Source organism: Lepidochelys kempii, chromosome 2 (assembly GCF_965140285.1).
Source record: "Lepidochelys kempii isolate rLepKem1 chromosome 2, rLepKem1.hap1, whole genome shotgun sequence".
Lineage (NCBI taxonomy): Eukaryota > Metazoa > Chordata > Testudines > Cheloniidae > Lepidochelys > Lepidochelys kempii.
In genome coordinates this window covers 20,505,196-20,511,195 of record NC_136381.1, presented here as the reverse complement: position 1 = coordinate 20,511,195, position 6,000 = coordinate 20,505,196, and the positions used below count along the sequence as shown (strand labels likewise).

The 6,000-nt window shown below is 47.9% G+C and overlaps 1 long non-coding RNA gene across 1 annotated transcript in view; it reads right to left on the bottom strand.

Annotated features, from left to right (window-relative positions):
* Positions 1-425: 425 nt before the first annotated feature.
* LOC140905845 (uncharacterized) overlaps positions 426-6,000 on the bottom strand; it is a 59,697-nt gene continuing 54,122 nt past the window's right edge. Inside the window, exon 3 of the long non-coding RNA XR_012156960.2 lies at positions 426-833. This is a non-coding gene — a long non-coding RNA (uncharacterized LOC140905845). The remainder of the gene's footprint in view (positions 834-6,000) is intronic.

Below are 6,000 nucleotides of genomic sequence, written 5' to 3'. Positions count from 1 at the left end.
TTTGTACAGCGTGACAATCTGCTGGGGTTCCCAGAATTGTGAGTTACTGCGTTACTCCTCTCAGCTTCAGCAAGTGAGAGGCTTGCTCCTGCTATACTGTGTGACAACTCCCTGACACACAGCTTGTCTGCCTTGCCCGCAAACTCTTCAGATCTCTGCCAGTCCAAACCTGGCCTTACAGGTCATAAACAGTGAACCTCAACTCCCGAGTTCCCCAGAGATGTCTTTCTACTGTGCCCAGCCCCTTACTGAAGACTCACAGAAGTGATTGAGCTCCTTTTAAAGAGACAATACACTGAAGCCTGTTAATTTAACTAGCTTAACTTAACACCTTACCCTTCAATCAGTGCACTGAATTGGTTTATAGTAAAAGCAAAACAAGTTTATTTAACAAACGAACATAGGATTAAGTGATCCCAAGTGTAAGGAATAAAGGGTTACAAGCAAACAAAAGTAAACATACAATTCTAAGACTAAAGCCTAATTTAACAAATTAGACTCTCTTGTTCAAAGAAGTGTTTCTCACCAAGTCTCTTTCCAGCCTGGTTGACCAGACTCTCTGGCCAGGACCATTCACAGAGCTCAAAGTGCTTGGTTCCTTTGTCTCTTCAGCTGAAGGATGCCAAAACAAATTTTTTTTCCTCCCTCTCCTTATAGTTTCCCAAAAATTTGTTGACTCTGCTTCAAGAGGCAGGAAGGCTTCCTGAGGGTGTTGTCTCCTTCCCCCATTGTGACTGTTAAGTCGTCCTCTTTTCGCTCTCCAGAAGTCTTTGTTTACCTTGCATGTAAATGTGCTTTTCTTTAGCTGTTCGTCATGCCTGGCTTAATTCCTACTGGAGACACATTCAGTATGGACGTGGAACCACATTCCTTTGCCTGACGCCAAATACATTTGAAGAATATATTTCCAGCCCTTATCTAGAAAGTCCTTTTGTGGGTTTTTATCATACGTACATCATGCAAGAATATTAATGATCAGTGAGTTGTTATTTTCCAATGATATATTGCGTGCCACCTTTTGGATATAATTCATGACAGTGTGTGAGGTATAGTATGTCAGGCCTGACAAGAGTTGCTGACACAGGGTAGTGACCCACCAATGGGCCTCTGTCTCACACATGGCCACTCCCTGACTTGTGATTTGACACCTATCATTTGTATGTAGCCTCTCCCACATATATCATTCATATATAGTCTCTTTATGGTATAGCCCAGGGATTTTCACTACATTGTCCATTGCAGTTCTTCCCAGGCCTAGCCCTCTCTTCTTGATGGCTTTTTTTTAATCTCCCTGATTGTGCTGTAGAATTTCTACTCTAGGCCACATAGTGGAGTGGTGGACACTGATTCACCTAGTCTGTACACCAAATCACACTTACTCCTAGGTATTTAATATGTTTAGTTATTATTGGCTGGAAAGCCTTGTGACAGACTGACAATATCCGGAACAACCCTCATGGAATTAAGATAAACTTTACTGAATTAAGTTAAACTTCATCAAATCAGGGTTAATACCATTGGGGTACATTGTATTAAAATGTAATTGCATATATGTTATTGTGGCATTGTATATACCTTCTGTAGTAGGGAGGGGGTTGCTCATGTACCTCCACCATTATCAGCCCTTTAAAGCCACCCCCCCCCCCCCCCCGGAGAGATCCGCATATATTAGATCAAACTGTCTAGGGACAAACAGACAAAGAAAGGATTTTTGGATAAGCAGCCTGGTTTAAAACTGGCTTGCAACCTTCTTCCTGGGCCAGCAAATGGACAGGACCTCTGGTCTACAGAGGGCCCCAGTCCCTAGGGTAAGGGTAGAAGGACAGGACCTACTGAGGCCTTGTAAGATTGAGTTCTTGTTCTGAACTGAAGCTTTGATGAACTTGTAACCACAAGGAATCCCCTTGGGTGGAGTGGCTGAAGGACTCATCCTACCAGAACCCATGTTAGAGTGAACTCTGGTAAGTTTATTAGCCTGTGTACAGATTCTTTTATTATTTTTAATGTACTTTCTCAATAATGCTTTTCATCTTAAGAGTAAAGTAGACTTGCATAGGAAGTGCTGTGTGGTACTTTATAACTGTAGCAATTACACCTGCTAACCGTCTCTAAAGAGAAAGCAAACGGGTTCTGCTTGGGTAACCTGTCTCTGCTGGGGATTACACTGGGTAGGCAGGGAACTGTGCAGCCTAGAAATATCCCAGTCATAAGGGAGTGGGACGTGTGTCTCCACCTAGGAAAGGCTACAGCTGGAGAGCTGGAAGCCTGAGAGTAGATGTTCTTGCTGGACCACTGAGGGGAAATACAAGTACAGTTGCCTGAACTGTGACAAGCCCTGTTTAATTTATGTCATGGGTGAACGTGAAGGCAGGGGTGAGCTGGAGCTGGTTGTTGAATTTTGAAGCAGTTTTAGAACCGGTTGTTAACCCGCTTCCCTGCAGGGGGCGCTGAGGCTTTGATGGGCTCTGGCCGGGAAGTGATATAATTCCTCCTCCAGCCTCCGCGGGCACTGAGCTGCGGGGGCCATGTGGGCTGCCACCTGGCCCTGGGCTGCTGCTGCTCCCCTGGCCCTGGGGCTCCCGATGCTGCCTGGTGGGTCCCCGGCTGCTCTGCTGGGCCTGGGCTGTGTCCTGCTGCTCTCCCCATGAGCACCCACCACCCTGCCTGCAGCCAGCCCCCGTCTCCAGCCACCCTCTGCCCTCCCTCCAGCCACCCCCGCACCCTGTGCCTGCAGCCAGCCCCCATCTCCAGCCACCCCCTGCCCTGCGTCCAGCCACCCCCGCACCCCCTGCCTGCAGCCAGCCGCCATCTCCAGCCACCCCCTGCCCTGCCTCCAGCCACCCCCGCACCCCCTGGCTGCAGCTAGCCCCTGTCTCCAGCCACCCCCGCACCCTCTGCCCTGCCCACAGCCAGCCTGTCTCCAGCCACCCCTGCACCCCCTGCCTGCAGCCAGCCCCTGTCTCCAACCACCCCCTGCCCTGCCCGCAGCCAGCCCCTGCCACACGCACCGCCTGCCCTGTCTCCAGCCAACCCCTGCCGCATGCACCCCCTGCCCTGCCCGCAGCCAGCCCTTTCTCCAGCCACCCCCACACCCCCTGCCCTGCCCGCACCAGCCCCTGCTGTACCCCCTGCCCTGCCAGCAGCCAGCCCCTGCCACACCCCCTGCCCTGCCCACAGCCAGCCCCTGTCTCCAGCCAGCCCTGCACCCCCGTGTCCTGCCTGCAGCCAGCCCCTACCTCCAGTCAGCCCCTGCCCTCCAGCCAGCCTCACACCCCCTTGCCTCCAGCCAACCCCGCACCCTCCTGTCTCCAGCCAGCTCCGCAGCCAGCCCTGCACCCCCTGCCTCCAGCTAGCCCTGCCTCATGCCCCTATCTGCAGCTGGTCCCACATCCACTGGTGCCCTACAGTTCCCAGGGCAGTAACCCTGCACACCTGCTTCAATGAGGGGGGAAGGGAGCAGCTGGGACCCACACATGTGCACACCCTAGGGTGACCAGACAGCAAGTGTGAAAAATCAGGATGGGGGTGGGGGGTAATAGGAGCCTATATAAGAAAAAAAAACCCAAAATTGGGACTGTCCCTATAAAATCAGGACATTGGGTCACCCTAGCACACCCCCAGGGAGTGTCGGGGACCCACACATGTGAAACAGAGCTCATTTCTAGTTCAGGCCCATCTTTTTAAAAAAGAACTTTAGGCAGGGTTAACATACATCCATATTTTCCTGGACAGGTCAGGCTTTTTGGTTCTTAAATCGCCGTCCGGGAAAATACAGACCTGTGGTAACCCTGTTGGTACAAAAAATACATACTGGGGCATAACCCTTAAATCAGAACTTTTTATAGGGAACCGGTTGTTAAGATTTTGGCAGCTCATCACTGCGTGAAGGTGGTGGCGGTGAGGAACATATTGATGTTTATTGAATCATGTTGCCTTTTAACCTGCAATATCTGTTTACTAGGCTATCTTATATAAGACATAGGGGACCTTTGTAATGTATTAGTTCACAGGGCCTTGACACCAGCATTGCTATGACATACTTACAAACATATCTATTTTATTAGGTGCCCAAAAGTCTTCCAGTGCCTGACTCAAGACACTGTAATTCAATGCAATAAATATCATTTTACTGGAGACTGACGACAAATCTAAAATTCAGTGCCTGTCACTACCCAGAATGCTTTGAAAGTTTTTTGCAAAGCGCTGGTGTGTGGGTTCTGGGAACAAAGATGAAAATTGTATCCTGCCTCTACCTTATGCACTGAGTTCTCTTCTGCAGTGTGCCTTTACATAAATAGGGGAATTCAAAACAAGCATCTGCACGCCCTGTTCTAGTCCACATGCCTGAGCCTCCTGATTCAGGCTACTACTTGGTTAGCAGCATTAATAAGTCAGTCTTCCTGGTGGACAGAAAAAAGTATTCTTGGTATTCTCAGCCAGCAGGACTAAAATCTAAAACTCAGCTTGAGTTGTTTATAAATAGTATGAAACATCGAACTAGAAAATAAGCCCTGTGCATTTGGTAGGGTTTAATGGCTGGTAGATTAGACCTGTCTGCAGGAAACAGTAAAAGCCCAGTCTTGCAGTTCTTACCTTTGTGAGTGGGCCAAATGACTGATGTAACTAGGATTACTCACATGAGTAAGCATTTCTGGATCAACGCCAAGAGTTGAAGTCATAAAACCCATAAGGCTATAACTGTAAAAAATAACAATCTATAGCCCATTTTACAGCACTTGCTAAGAAATGAACATAGTGAAACTGGCAGGAAAGGAAACTTGGCACTGGTGAGTTGGCAACAGGCAGGTGTTGACAAACCAGCAGTAGCCATGCAGTGAAAACAATGCCTGGTCTGGCTGGGATTGCCCAGTAGCCACCAGGAAGATCAGCAGGACTGTCACACTGGACTTTCCGGGAGACTGAGACCCCTAAGAAATAACTGGTCGTTGTTTAATTGCTTTCAAGTGAACCTCTGAGTCAGATCTGCATTATTATTAAACAAAAAACTGAGTTTCCATGCCAGCATTTTCTAAACTAGCTTAGAAGTCTTTTGCACTATCTGTCTGAGGCTGGTTGTGTCTGGGACAGGCAGGGCAGAAAAGTACAGATCAGAAGGAATTTTGATCATTGGCATTCTCAGCAACACCAGCCGGGAATGAAGAGTGTGTGTTAATTCTGCAGAGGGAGTGCAGACCAAAAGCAATGGGGTAGGCTGAAGAAAAGATGGTGAGATTGTCTCATCACCTTCCAATACCCAGAGGACTTTGCACCAGTGTCTGAGTTGCAAAAATTAAGGGCCTCTCTTGTTCACGTCAGCCTGGTGACTTGAAAGCTAATGGATCTGTGCCAAGGCTTCTAGTCACAATCACACTGGGTGTCCTTAGTTGGAAAGGAAAAGTCCTATTCTTAGCAGGCACAAAAATGTAACACAGGGCCGGCACTCTGATTACCTTGCATTGGGATCTTGTGCCATCAAAAACTAAGTGTGTTTATTCAGTATCACTGCTTGGATATGAAGACTTCCAAGAACCATCTCTGTGATGTCTGTGATTTGGTAGGTGGCATTCTTCCTTCTGATTCCATGGGCCAGCATGGTCATAGAAAGGTGTTTCTCAGATGAGAGGTAAAACCAATATCTTGACCACATATGTTCATGTGGGGCCATATTTCCAAATTCTCAGCGCTCAGAACTGGGGCCAGGTTTTTCAAAAGAGCTCAGCATGCAGTAGCTCTGACTCTGACGCTTATGGCCACATGATCAGAGTTTGGCACCCAATATTCCAAGGTGTTTTTTTTTTTAAACTGACCCTAAATGAAAAGAATAGGGGTGTTAACCTCAGTGTCCTAACTTCAAAAGGGGGTTATGAATATTAATCCAAGTGCTTTTATTCCCCCTCCACTTTCAGTTGGTGTCAGGGCTTGATTTACTTCTGCATTTCTCCAGTTTTATGAAACTAACTCTATTGACTTCCAGGAGAATTACTGGTATAAAATTAGAAT